This window comes from Amblyomma mixtum, chromosome 10 (assembly GCF_055824585.1).
Source record: "Amblyomma mixtum isolate Tamu chromosome 10, ASM5582458v1, whole genome shotgun sequence".
Lineage (NCBI taxonomy): Eukaryota > Metazoa > Arthropoda > Arachnida > Ixodida > Ixodidae > Amblyomma > Amblyomma mixtum.
Genome location: NC_143021.1, coordinates 64223522 through 64238406, shown reverse-complemented (window position 1 = coordinate 64238406; position 14885 = coordinate 64223522). Strand labels below are relative to the sequence as shown.

Here is a 14885-nt window from a genome sequence, read left to right as displayed (position 1 = left end):
CATCCGAGAAATCGAATACGGAACTAAGGCGTATAATTATGTAAAAGGTTTTCTATTGAACAGAAAGGCAATTGTTATTGTGCAAGACCTACAATCTCAGGCCAAGGACCCTGGTGGTACAGACATCCCTCAGGGGACAGTATTATCACCCATGCTGTTTAATCTCATGCCAAGGAAATTACCAGAGAAGTTAGCTTGCATCACAGGCGTGGCGCATGATATTTATATATATGAGGTCACCCTTTGGATTAACGAAGGGCCAGACGAAGAGCTAGAGGACAATCTACTAGAAGCCGTTGGCATACTTCAGGAATATGTAAGAACGGACTAGGACTAAGCTGCCCAGCAAACAAGTCATAGCTTTTCAACATGAGCAGCTGGGGCATGAAATAGTCGGACAGACATGACATTGAGTTGAAACTGCATGATATATGCCCATTCTGATTGCCAAAAGCGTACCGATAAATAGTTGACAAATTCATGAGGACAAGGGCAACCTCAACACCACTGAAATGGCTATTCCAGTAGCAAATATGGGCCTCTGCATTGCGGGTCTTTGTGGGCCCGGCACGGTGCTCATGAGAGCCCGACGTGGGTTATGTGAGCGATTGACAACTCGGCATAGGGAGGGACCCAAAAGGGCAGCCCAGTGGGCTTGCGGCATATCGCCAGCAGGGTACCCCTATGGTCTGCATACATAAAATACGATAAAGAGGGCTTTACTCGATGCCTTGTGGGACCCAGATGGGTTGTAATGGGCTTCTCAGAGGGGTCGTGCCGGGGGTCTAAGGAGGCAGTGCAGCGGGGACCCACATGGTCTACCCCATTCCAGGCCCACATGGCCTAACCCTGGCCAAGCCCACAGGCAACGCCGTCCACTTTCGCTTCTGAACTGGTTTTGCTCTGGACGATCGCTACCCCGCCCCATTTCTTCTTCCGATTAGAGACGCCGATTGCTACGTGTCGCAGTCATTCTACTCCCTACTATAGCCCTCTCGGTGCTCGGCATCTTTTGCCCACCGCACCAGCAACATGCGCTCTGGTGTAGGCCGCGAGAAGCCTTTGGACCGTCGCAGGGATTAAGCGACAGCGTAAGGAGCTCCTTCTGCTGAAATCCGGGTGTCGCCCATCGTCTGTCAAAAATCCCACAGCGAAAGTAATCACCCAAGCAGCAGAAGTAAGCGGCCCAGTATTACAGACGGATGGTCTCACTCTGGTACTAGGTAGGACCGGTCTTCGCCAATATATTTCTAATACTGGGCCGATTACTTGTACGGCTGGGTAAAAAAAAAACAGAAAAAGAAAATAGCGGGCATTTGGATTCAAACCGAGCCTCGCTGCGCGCCAGGTGGGCACGAAACGCATAGGCCACCAGGGGTTTCTTTTTGTGTTCTTTATTGCCCATAGGCCACGAAGGATCGTTGGTTCAGCCGTACTTGAGGGGCTACCACTGAACACGTTGTGGGGTATAGGACGTAGTAACGTGTGTTTGGAATGTGTTCTGATCTTATAGTAATAAAAGAAACTAACAATAATAGGCTAATTAGGCGTCATAAATTGCACGTTTGAAAAGGCCGTGTTACGGTGCTTCATTATACTGAAAGAACTGATGTGTACGTGTATGAAGCGGCGTAGTATGTCGTGCACTGCAACCTGGATAGTGACTGGTGATTGGTAATCCAAATTGTCATTGTAATTGACGATCGGGATCGGTAATGTTATGCTGGATTGGTAATCGCTGAGAAATAAGAAAGAGAAGGAAACGAAAAATTAAAAGTAGTAAAAGGCGCTACTGAGAATCTCACGGAGCGGAAGATGACCTCGTATGACTTGGGAAGAAATAATTGTGCACAAAAGAAGCCAACACAAGCGAGAAGGCACGAATAAGCTAGGCGTTACAAGATGCCTGGCTCTATGCATTGGCAATGCTCAATTGACCGTTTGCGAAAAAGCGAGTGCCCCCTGTCCTGGGAACACGGAAGCTCCACCGGCACTTTTGGTTGGAAAGGGGTTCTTTGAGCGAGCATGTGTAAGGCAGCGTTCGGCGGTTCAAGTGCGCTTGTTTTGTTGTTTTAGTGTCGTTTATTTGCCAACTCAACTCAACGATGATAGGGGAGGAAGACATCCCATTTCCGTTTTTAGAAACGAGATGGAGCGTAGATTTTTCGCTTTGTAGCGTGAGAAACGACCACCTGTGGCAAAACCTGCATTCTGCTACCTCAGTTGTTCGCCGGACTCATCGCGGCTGGTCCTTCATGGAGGAAGGTTATGTCAGAAACTTGATGGTGAACCTTCAAACAGCTGACGATGAACTAGGTCTGGTGAGAGCGGCGTGCGCCCCGTCTACGAAGACCGGTGTTTACGTGACATTGGCATGGTGTTGCTGGTTGAGATATTTTGTTTATAAACGTGTGTCTCCGCAGTGCGGAACGCCGAATGACCAAATGAAAATGTGCATGAATATGAGCCGATGCGCGAGCGAGTTTAACATTATAATGAGATGCAGTGGGATGCACGGGATGGGACGGTAGTTGCAGACGTATATTTTTACGCTTTCTTGATAGGGCAGGAGTTTTTGCTAACTTCGTACAGCACCTTTCGCCGCAGGGCACACTTTACTGACTAGTAAACCACCCTTTGTACTATCTCAATCACGGCTCGTGCTGATACGGCAGAGCGTTGCTTTGAGCGCTAACAGGCCGCAGAAGAGAATGCACGGTTTTACGCGATGTTGCGCTCTTCCGTGCTCCCGCTGCTCAGATATCACAGCGTGACATCGTAGCATTTATGGCCAATGTTTATACTAGTATATATATTTCGCTTTTCACCAAATACGTGCGTGTGTCGATGGCGAAACTCTTCTGTAACGACCGAGCTGTGTGCACATGGCAGCAAGCGCGAAACGTGCTGGATGCGCCCATTACTGGCCTCATGAACGGCTTCCTTTTTTGAGCCTTGTTTCTCGTCGCGCACTTATTACGTAAAAGTCTTGCTGTTGGAAAACTTGTGCTTAGTTTAGATAGAAACGGGTTGCAGTTACACGGCTGTCCTGAGATTTTGTACGCAGAAGTGAGCAATATTGAGTTTCTTTGCTCTTGTAGACTCAGCCAAACCTGCCAACATGTGACAGGGCTGCTATTTAGTGCTGGTGCGAGGGCAGAGAGGCACCATCTTGCACGGGCGTACTCTGCAAGTGGATAGCCCCTGATCAAAGTATTGCACCTACTCCACGCACTCACATCTCCAACAATTCTACGTGGTCGTTCTTGCTGTGCACAAAGAGCCTTGTATTTCAACTAGGTTCGTAACTATAAAATGATTAGTGCATGCAGATTATGATCACAATAAATTTCAACGGCACAAGGGAGCATGGATAAAGTGTGCACTTAAACTGCTTAACTCAATGTGGGATCAAAGACCACTTTTAGATGTATTTCACCTCAGACAAACTAAGCATCAGAAAGGGGTGGGGTGGGGGGTGGGGGTGTAACTTTGTCTCATTCGTACACGAATGGCAGCATTGCAGAGTGAATCCGAAAGTGTTCCGCATATAAGGTGGATACTGAAACCAGTAGACCACTGTTACAAAGCACATTGTTTCTTGAGTTCACATGTGATTGTTTCCTACACAAAATGAACAACTAAACGAAGTTCCGGCACAGTTGCATATGATTGCTTATACAGTCAGGACAATTTAGTGAACAGTGTGACATTGCTCGCTCTTTACAAAACATAGTACACAGAATAAACTCGTTTCTCATATATTGAAAAGCCATGTTTATGCAAATCAATTCTGTTGCACAACTGAAATAGCCTATTTTTCCGTCACTTGCAGCAAAAACGAGAGCTTCAAGGAAGCCTTTGGGTGAAATAAAATTAAAAAGTACTCCATCAGCAAGCCTCCACATGGGAAGACGAAGAGCGATTACGAACCCTGCCCCACTATACCACTGCCTAGTCCCCAGGACATTGAGTCACTTAGAAAAAAACTAGCATCCTCCTGTCCAGGCCTGCAAGCGCTTCGGTATTTGTGTCCTACCGACAAAGCCAACACAAGGCCACCATGTAACAAAAAGAATCCCTTGGAAAACAGCGATGACCTCTGAAGCGAGCACTCAGCGACTGAGATGCAGTCACACATGCAGGCACTCAAGCCACTAAGCCAAAAAGAGAGGGATGACACATGCCATGAAACGATCGACCAAGCAGGCAACAAGAAGTTGCATGTAGCCCGGGTTGGCTGGCTAACAACATCGCTCTTTAAAAGGATCTGCCGTTGTACCAAGCCAGTCGCCTTGCTAAAGGGACTACAACACCCTTCAAATAGAGCCACGTCTGAAGCGATTGTATATGGCAGAAAGTACGAGGCAGATGCTGTGGAGGGCTATGTAAAGCTAGAGCACGCTAAAGATTTGAGTGTAGCAGTCGAAGAAACTGGCCTTCATGTCCATAGCCAGTACCCTTTTTAGCGTCTTCACCAGACAGAATTGTTGCTTTAGATGAAGAAGAAGGCCTACTTGAGGTTAAATGCCCGTTCTCCAAAGAAAGCACGACATGCGAAGAAGCCTGCCTAGAAAATAACTTCTGCTGTAGGATAAATGAAGACGCTGTGGGGCTGAAACGGGACCATGCCTATTTCTACCAGATTCAAGGCTATAGGGCAATTACGGGCTATAACTGGTGCGACGTTATCATCTGAACCGAGGGAGACACGCCAGAAGACCCGCCATTCCTATATGTAGAGAGGATAAACTTGAAGAATTCTGACTGAGGAAATACTGCCAGGACTCCTCGACTTCAGCAAGCATGCATTTGTACCAGAGATTTTGACAAAGAGAGTTAAAAGGCATGGACGGCTTTACACGTCAGGCACGTATGTGTCAAACAGCAAATTCACGTGTGCGAATTCACGTGCTTTACGTGTGTATACCTCTTGAAGTTCTGCGTGTCAAAATAAAGAAATTAAAGTAGCAAACCACACCATCACCTATCATCCTTCTTATCGAGGGCAGAAGAATTTCATCTTGTGTTTTTCATTTCCCAGTCGCAAAAGTTGCAATATAAAACTGTCAAAATGTGTCCTCACAGTCGTGGCACAAGCATGTGTCCGAGCATACTTTTCGAACTAATGCACTCTACCCTTCTTTTTCAACTGTTCTGGTCTTTTACGCTCTCTGCTAACCTTGAAACTTGTATCTGTAAAATATTGGGTGGTTCACTTTATTTAAATGTTTGTGATCCAGCTAATTATTCTGAACTTCCTACGGTACTGTTTACCCACATGCTTTGGTCCAAATGGAGACCAGCAGTTTTGTAAGTAAATAACAAAACTTCATGTTATGTGCGTGCTTTGCTTAAAGCTGGCAGGTTTTAACGCGACAGCGTCAAGGAGCTCGTGTCGTAGAAAAGCCGGTGCCGGCTTTCTAACACGATGGCCTCCAAAAAAAAATTGTGGAGATGCGCGAAATCGAATCCAGGAATTTCAGAAAGCGAGGCGAGCACGCGCAGAGCACTCTACATAGGCTCGTTTTTTTTTCTTTCATGGTATTTATTCTGCATGGTTATGTACAGAAAGGATGTATATATAAATATATGTGTGTGTGTATACACAAAAAAAAACTATTTACAGGGCAGCTAGGTAGGCGCTACGTGGCACAAACAAGATAGAAAACAACAGAACTAAAAGGCCGGCAAGTATATACAGCGCATCAGGAGAGGAAACCAATCCGGTAAAAAGTGCAATTCTTTGTAAGTGTCCGTTACCTACAGCAACATTCGGCTAAAATGAATTCTGGACGAAACAACAGGTTCAACGTTCCGGTCTTGCATGTGCGTTTTCCAAAGGCCATGAAGTCCAATCAGAAGAATCATGTCTTAGGGTTTTGAGTAAGGTTGGGAAACAACAAGGTAGCGCACACTGTTGAAATTTAGGAGAAAATCTTTCTGTAGCGTCCTCTGCAACACATCCCAATACAAAATCGCGTCTGTGCAGTCTATAATACAATGTTGAATCGTTTCAGGCACATTGCACAAGCGGCAGTTTGCAGAAGACACAAAAATATTTTTCCTATCGAGCCACGTGTTCACAGGTAGAGTGTCGGTGTGCAATGTATAGAAAAATGTTTTGGTGCAAGGAGAAATTGGCATTTTATGCACTAGCTTTGAAACGTCTTGACCCGTGAGCTCAAAGTAGACAGAACGATACAGTGGGTGCGGGAAGAGCGTCGTTATCAAATCCCTGTCAGAGTTCTGCGCGAAACCAAATATAAGTACTCATTTGAAAACCACACTGTCAGAAAACGCACGGAGGCATAAACTTCCTGCATAAAGCCTAGTAAACGGGGGCGTTCAGTAAAATTGAAAGAAACTACTAAGATCGTAAGTAGAGTCATGAAGTTAACCTGCAAGAATGCTCTAATAATCGGATAGGAACAATAAAAAAAAGAAGAAACGGGCAACCAACTGTCTCACATACAGGTGCTCTAGGCCCAGTCCTCCTGCATAAACAGGCCTGAAAAGGTTTTCACGCCGCATGGGCTCAAATTTGGAAGACCAAATAAACATAAAAAATATACGATGGAAACGCTGTATGTAATGTCTGGCGCAGTGGAGGACCTAGAGTACGTAATACACTCTTGCTGCCAGAAAGGTGTTGCAAGCCTGGTATAAACCAAAAATTGAAAGCCGATGCGAGACAAACGTCTCTTCCGCTCTTCCGTGAAGCAAGGCTGTCGGATGTCTCCTGTGCTTTTTGCTCTTGACTTGAAACCACTTTGTTTGAGTGTTTTGTTTAACAGTAACGTCCACAGATTCCCTGTTTTGGGCAATGAATTCAAATTGCTAGCATATGCTGCTGATATTGCATTTTTCTGCATTGACAAGCCCCGCACTGATGATGCGTTGCCCACGATTGATCGGATTGGCATTCAATCTGGTGCTCAAATGAATCGATCCAAAAGTTCTGGTCTGTGGTTTGGTTCATGGGGCACAACTCCGTCCCTGTACGCTGGAATAGAATGGTGTTGTGTGCCTCCTCAATATCTTGGTGTTCCACTTCATGCCTTCAAATTAAGTGCGGATTACTGGAGAGATCTTTTTTTTTTACTGGAATGGTCTTTGACTTCGTGAAATGTCTTTGTGTACTGGTACATACATGAGTATTACCCTGGCAGCGCTGCAACACGCTGTCACATTTCAGTATTAAAATTGAAGCTTAAGCGTCCTATAATCTTATTTTGTTCCCAAATATGGTCGGGAACAGTGTATCAAAGGCAGACAGCCTGATTATTTTTTAAGACTGAAGGTATGGTATGGGGGGTTGGACCTGGCTTATAGCTACCAGAGGTATGGAAAAGCTCGAGATCAATTTCAACCGCATAGGGGTTCTCAAACGTAACATCATGGATCACAAGGGTGATTACAGTATGCAAGATAGTTTGAAAAAATTTCACCGTAACGGTTAACCTGGTTACATTAATTTCAGCCAAACTGGCATAAAGCGTGCTGCATTCCAACAACAGACAAATTTCTATTGTTCCATCACCTGCAGCCACCAAAGCATTGTTCCCTAACTTTGTCACATCTGTGGTCGAGAGAAGGGCTTCTTGACACTCGCAAAGCGAACAGGGGAGGGGAAAGCCGCGGGGTGCTTGCCAACGTTTCGACAAGAAGAGGCAAGTCGTCTTGTTGAAACGTCTGCAAGCAGCCTCAGGCTTCCACCTCCCTTGTTCCTTTGTCAGCTCTAGCCGGTTATATCCCTCATATTTATAACTTCCCTCCTTCAGCAGACAGACAACTCGTGCCCATATCAATCTTTCTCTCTTATCAATGGTAGCCTGAAATTGCTCAAGAGGCAGCAAACTTAAAAAGCCTGCTCAGCAATATCAATCATTGCAATTGGATAGGGCCTGTCCAATATATGAAATCCTTTGACTCTTGAAACGGCTCTTTCAACGTGCACTCTTTCAGAAGCAATGCGCCTGATTTCATCTACTGCTTTTGCAGGCATCTGTTTTTGGTGCGACTCACGGAATGGAGGCCATTAAACTTTCATACCTGGTGGCAAGTACGGGAACGTGAAGCCTTTGTCCACTATTATAGCGTCACCTGCATCAAGCTTGTCAAGAAGGCCGCTGGTTTCAAGAATAACTTTAACGTGGCTAGAAACACCCCATAGACGCGACACATGTGAGATGTACCCAGCTGGTGTACAGCCAATAAGCACCTTATAGGTGTTGTAGCATTTGTATGGAAATTTTGGCGTTGTGCAGTCATTGCTGAGGGGCGCTGTATTCTCACCTCCGTTGCATCTAGTACAAGACCAGTGTGGGGAAAATCGTAGAAGTTAGGTAGGTGGAGGATTATATCTTCTGGAGTTGGAAAGGTTGTCAAGTGCCTAAGTTCTCGCTGTAAAAAGTTAATCCACGTGGAGAACGTGCGGCTAACTTGACTTTCAGAGATGAGGAAATTCCGAGCCAGTTCTTGGCTTTTGGAGACCTTGAGCCTGAGCCTGAGCCATACTAACACCATCAAAAACTGATTGGCCAGATAACTTTGTTTCCGATTGCTATGGGGGTCATCCTTCTGCTTTTTATCAGAACCCGAGTACATCATTTCCCTGGCACGCGGGGCAAATTATTCCAGTAAAGTGTAAAAAACTTCCAACATTTGGCAGCCCAGTGTAATACGTACACTTCTTCGGAGTGTCAAGCATACTCAAGGAGTGGAAACTCGACATGGCTGCATCTAGTCGCATCTAAAGCTTCGAATTTTGCTTCTGTGACTCTCCTACTGTCTTCTCCAAGTCTTCCTCCCTGTTAACTGTGCAGACTTGACCACAGCAATCTCGCCAGCTGTGCTCCTTGATACCTGCAAGCGGCAGAGGAATAAAAAACGCATAATAGAGCTCCTTCTACAAGCATACTACAACTCAGACTACTCATACTCTGTAGCAAAAGAGCTCTGTAATTGATCTCTAGTTGATGAGTTTCTCGCGGCAGAAGACGGCCAGCTGCAACAAGCATTCGCACCATGGTGTGAGTAAAAGATCAGAAGAGCATTTCATTCTGCATAGAACGTTCAAACTCACCATTTTCAGGCTGATGCAACTCTATTGTGTCCTCCTCAGCCGTTGTGATTTCCCGAGGAGAACTTGTAGCCATGTCAGGATTTTCAGCGAACAAGACAACAGCCAGCACTCAAAACTTGGGAAAAATTGGGAGGCTTCTCGGTCCAGCACAGACCGACAAGAACAGGAACGGCTGACCATTCACGTGAAAACTTATGATTTGCAGGCAACTGTAGCGCTACGGAGTCTACTGAGTACTCGTCTGCTCTGTTATCCTGTGCAGCACTTGCGTCGATGTCAAGATTCCCTGCAAGCAACAATATCTGACACTCAGAAGCTGAAGAAACCCTTTGTGCATAACATTAATGTGCTATGTGACTATATTGTAGCAGAAGCAAGGCCAGGTGCAACAACCAGCTGCAGTGTTCGCAACACGGCCGACAGCGACAAGCGTTTACAGGCTCATCCCATTGATGATGAAAGCGACCACAAAATACGAGACGCGAACGATGCATTACATGTGCTCCTCAGTTCTGCAATACACGTCTCGTCACCTCAAGAAATCTACGCAAAAAGTTCGTGTCCGATCCCGCCACGCCGCGGCTTCCGCCGTGCGGGTTCTCTAAATCACGCAAATACTGTCGGCCACACTACGCTAGCCACTGCAAATAACAACGACAAGCGTTTACAGGCTCATCCCACTGATGATAAAAGCGACCACAAAATACGAGACGCTAACGATGCATTACATGTGCTCCTCAGTTCTTCTATTCCCCGGAAGAAATAAGCAGAAAAAGTAGCGCTTACCTTTCTGCCGTTTCAGCAATCGGCTATGACGACACACAGCAGCATCACCGGGACTCCTAATGTAGTTGCACACACTTGGGACGAAGTCAGGATGGTTCTCGAGTTCTGACGGCCGTCCTGCATTGAACGCGGTTTCTAATCGTACAAACCTACATATAAGCGTTTAAAAGTGCCGTACCTGTTATAAAATGCGAGCTGCAGATCCGGGAATGTTCGTTCGGCTCCCATGGCAAGCCGTCTGCATTTTTATTCTTACAGCCACTATTCATGCCGGTCTCTTTTCGGCACGTAGCCTCGCGGACGGAAACCTGTAGAACTTCGTGCTTCCATTCTCAACGAAGTAATCCGTGCTGCCCTAGGCCACGCAGGGAGCTGGCATTTTCATACACGCGGCAAAAGCGAGGCAAGGAGCTCACATCGGTCGCCGCAGTAAGGCGCAGGAACGCACGGCTGGCTCAAGTTTTCCCGCCAAAACCAAATCGCCATAGAGGGCGCTCGCTGCGCCTTCACCGCGCATGCGCAGAAACGTTTCTGCAAATGGTCAATTGTGAACGTTTGTACAACACCTCTTTTGTATTTGAATCATTATTGTTTCGCAGATATGCATCGTAACATTGTTCCACCACTGGTGTGCAAAGAGGTCGCTGCTATAAACTTTAGCGCGGACAATTCCAATGTTTGCGTGGCAATCCTCCTTTATTTACGGCACATACCGCAGCATTGATGGCAGTGTTTGTTTGGGCCTTGAGCAGCTACCCCTCAGATCGCTTCTTGCTGTTTGCTCTCGCACGTATGCACCATATGCCTCTGTAAAGAAAGAGTAAAAACCAATCATGTTACCGTGGAGGACAAGAAATTTCGGTTTGCATATGAAAGAAAATTTTGCAGTATTTTGTCCCTCTGGGACGCTGAGCCCCCTCTACGCTGTACAATCTACAAATGACTGTTTAAAGAAAGACGCTGAACTGCTCGAAATTTTCCATTGACACTGAGCATATAACGAAACCGGAGCCAGATAACAGAGTGATTTTAAACGTGTACTTACGTCGTAGAACCCCGACGCCGCCGTCATAAAATCCTTCTTCACCACCGAGGCCTTCACCGTTCATGCGTGAGTAGGTAACAAGGGAATAATTACTCATGAACATCCACCCGAGCGCAGCCATACGGCTACAAAGGAAAACTAAACATCTTTCTCAGTGTTAATGTTCACTACTCACGTCTTTCTGAGCGAAGTCTTTCATCACTGAAACAGGGATGATAGGATTCCACCATCCTTGCACTCGACGTACGCTTTGGATGGTGCTGTCATTTTCGATCGTGGCTTGATGAAATCAACACGAGAAAATGCGTAAAATACTGTATGACAAAACGAAAGCTCCCGTCCTGTCCGTCTTTCTGTGTAGTTTGTGTATAATTGAGCGCTGTTTTTACTTTCCTGAACAGAAAACGCCAACATTTTTTTTTTATTTGTAATAATGCGGACCATGCATGGTCCTAGCAGGGGGGGCACATTCAAACATTTTGCAATACAAGAAATGACAAGCATATGCATAGAGAAAAAAAATAATTATAAGTCATACAATCAATCAGAATTGAATATATAGACAGGCATCGCAACACAAAACAAACAAAACTCATGAAATAAAGAGATGACTTTCCAACTCTGCTACAAAATTGCTGAACAGAAAAATATGAGAAGGTAATGCATTCCATTCGGATACAGTTCTAGAGAAGTAACTATTTTTAAATGTGTTTGTGCGGGCGAAAATTGGTGCCAGTGAGTGTTCCTGCGTATGTCTGGTTCTTCTCGTACAATGAGCTTTGACGATATTAGGCAACTTCATTTTTATTTTTCTTTGCAGGCAGTGATGAAGCAAGATGAGGCGACTAACCTTCCTTCGGGATTCTAGGGTGTGAATGTTGTGTTGTTTCATAAGCGTAGATGGTGGATCGTGCCTTCTATATTTTCCAAATATAAATCGCACAGCTTTTCTTTGCACACGCTCGAGTTGTATGATATCTTTTTTATTATGGGGGTTCCATACAACCGCCGCATACTCAAGTTTAGCTCTTACGCAGCTGTTATACGCAAGACGCTTAGTACTGGTAGGAGCATTCCTAAGTTTTCGCTTAAGAAACCACAGTTTGCGAAGTGCAGCAGCAGAAGTTTCTGATATGTGTTTTGACCAAGTTAATTTATTTGTAAACGTAACCCCTAAATATTTATATGAGTCCACCTCTACAATATTGTTGTTAATCTGATATGTAAAGGAACACGGGTATATTTTTCTTGTTACTCTTAAAAGTACCGTTTTATCAGTGTTTAACTGCATACCCCAATTTGTACACCTGTGGGAAATAGCTTCTAAAGTATCCTGTAAAATTTCTTGATCCTTTGTGCACGTAATTTCTTTAAACACAACACAGTCGTCAGCAAATAACCGGGCAGAAACCTGCGCAGGAATAACATCTAACAGGTCATTGATAAAAACTAAAAAAAGGAGCGGGCCCAAGACACTTCCCTGAGGCACACCAGAAGTAACATCTCACATCCGAGAATAACAGTTCCTAATGGTGACGTATTGTTTCCTATCGCTAAGGTAGGCCGTGATCCAGTGGACAATATTTTGGAGAATACCAATACATTCCAGTTTAAACAACAGTTTTGCATGTGAAACCAGGTCAAAAGCTGTAGAGAAGTCTAGGAACAATACATCGAGTTGACCGTTCCCGTCTAACACACATCCCAGTTCATGCACAGTTGATAGCAGTTGTGTGACAGTTGAGAGCCCTTTTCGAAAACCGTGTTGGAATTCAGATAATACCTTGTTTTCTTCTAAGTGTTGCCGAATATATGATGCTACAATGTGTTCCAGCATTTTACAGCACGTACTTGTGATCGAGATTGGTCGATAATTCGCGACAGATAACGGTTCACCTTTTTTGTAAACTGGCACAACACGTTCCGTGCGCCATAGTGCTGGTATTTCACCTGAATCTAGCGATAACTGGAAAAGGTTAGTCAGAAATGCCGATATCTGTTCTGCGTAACGCTTTAGAAAAGCATTTGGTATTTCATCCGGTCCTGCTCATTTGCTATCGTCAAGTTCTAGAAGCACGGCTACGACTCCTTCACGATATACACTAATACTTTGCGATTCTGTACAGATTGAATACTGAAGTTCGTATTGTTCAGGCTTTGAAAAAATGCTCTGGAAATACTTGTTAAAGTGTTCCGCTATCTCCCAAGCGTCAGCAGTTGAAGTTTCACAAATATTTATTGTCTCGATGTCAAGATTGCTTTTTTTCAAATGGCGCCAAAACTTTTGGACATCGTTGCTAATGAATTTGTTTAGACTTAGACCATCGGAGAAGTAACTTCTTCTTGACTCGTTTATTTGACGTAACATGCTATGTTTTAGGTTGGCAAAAATGGGCGTTGACTCCTTGTCTTGCTTCCTTAGCCTCCTAATTTTACGCTTTATGTGAATAATTTCTCTGGTTATCCAAGGGTTACGGCTACGCTTGCGAACGTGTTTCGATGGGACAAACCTATCGATACAAAACCTAACTGCACCACAAAATTTAGCCCACAAGGCTTCGACATCACCTTCAACTGCATTAAGAACCAAGTCCAGGTGGTCTAAAATCGAGGTGACATCTGCCCGAAGGGAATGTTTTCTAAGAACGACTGATTTAGGTGGTTTAGCTTGTTTAGATGGTAACATGAAGGAGAAGTAAATTAACGTATGGTCCGATAATCCGTTTTCAACTTTCACGGATGCGCCTTGAAATATTTCAGTAATAAACAAAAGATCCAGAATAGAGGTGCCCCGAGTGGATTCATGCACCGTTTGCTGCAAGTTTAATGAAAACATACTATCTAAAAGCGTATCACTCTGCAAGGAAGTTCCATAATTGATATGGTTCCAGTCAAACGAAGGAAAGTTAGTCGCCAGTTACTATAACGTTTTTATCTCGTAGCCTTAAAAGATTGTCATATAGTTTAGACATGAACATATCATCTGCATTTGGGGGGCGGTACACTGCGCAAATAAAGAATGTGATTTCTGCGTATCTGGCTTTTAATAATAAGGATTCGCATCCAGGGATTTCTTCACTGGAAATAACATCAATAAACGCTTTAACAATAACTGCTACGCCGCCACCTCGAGAACCCCTATCACGCCCAAAAAGTTTGTACCCGGGAGGTACAATTTCATCATCCCGTATAGATTCGTGCAGCCAAGTTTCAGTGATCGCGCAAAAGTGTGGGTCGCATGAAAAAAGAAGCGCATCTAAGGCATCTGTTTTACTTACCAAACTTTGAGTGTTAAAAGAAAGGAGGCGTAGGAGCCTGGCATTTAACTGCTAGCTTTTGGGACGAAGAAGGATGACTGGTACGTTTAGGTAAGAGTACGCGAGACATAGTTTCGTCATCCCACTTGTAGAACTGTCCATCAATGCACAGTGTGTCGTGGATTAGCCGAACTTTTTTCCCGTTTTTGTCCTTTTCACTGTCCCATAGTAACTTACGTCTTCTAAGAGTGTCAGCACAGTGGTCATTTTGGATACAGACATTTGTCCCTTTCAGTTTGTAAGCATTGCTTAACGCAGTTTCTTTTTCTCTCGAGTCTTGAAAGCGAACAATTATAGTCTGTTTCGGTGAAGGATTACCGATCCTGTGTATACGACTAACTGACGTGCAGCTGGTGCCTAATTTTCCTTCAAAGATTTCTGTTATAACCTTGTCACTTAAGTCCGACTCAGATTCGTTAAGAATATTCGGAATACCAAACACAACTAGGTTAGATTTTCCGCTGCAATCTTCTAAATTGACAATCTTGGCTTGTTTCTTTTTCAGTGTATCTTGTATTTGAGCCACGGTATCCTGTACGTCCGTAATGTTTGTAGCCATCGCTTTTACATCATCTGAAGTCCTCTCCAGTTTAGACAAACGTATATCGAAGTTCGCAACTGTTTTTTCTGTGTTTTCAATGCGACCTTT

The 14885-nt window shown here is 44.6% G+C and overlaps 1 protein-coding gene and 2 pseudogenes across 1 annotated transcript in view; 1 reads left to right on the top strand and 2 right to left on the bottom strand.

Annotated features, from left to right (window-relative positions):
• LOC149325953 (cGMP-dependent protein kinase, isozyme 1-like) overlaps positions 1-14885 on the bottom strand; it is a 387178-nt gene that overhangs the window by 57655 nt on the left and 314638 nt on the right. The window lies entirely within an intron of this gene.
• On the top strand, positions 2106-4937 carry LOC149325957 (uncharacterized; annotated as a pseudogene).
• On the bottom strand, positions 7808-9032 carry LOC149325956 (uncharacterized; annotated as a pseudogene).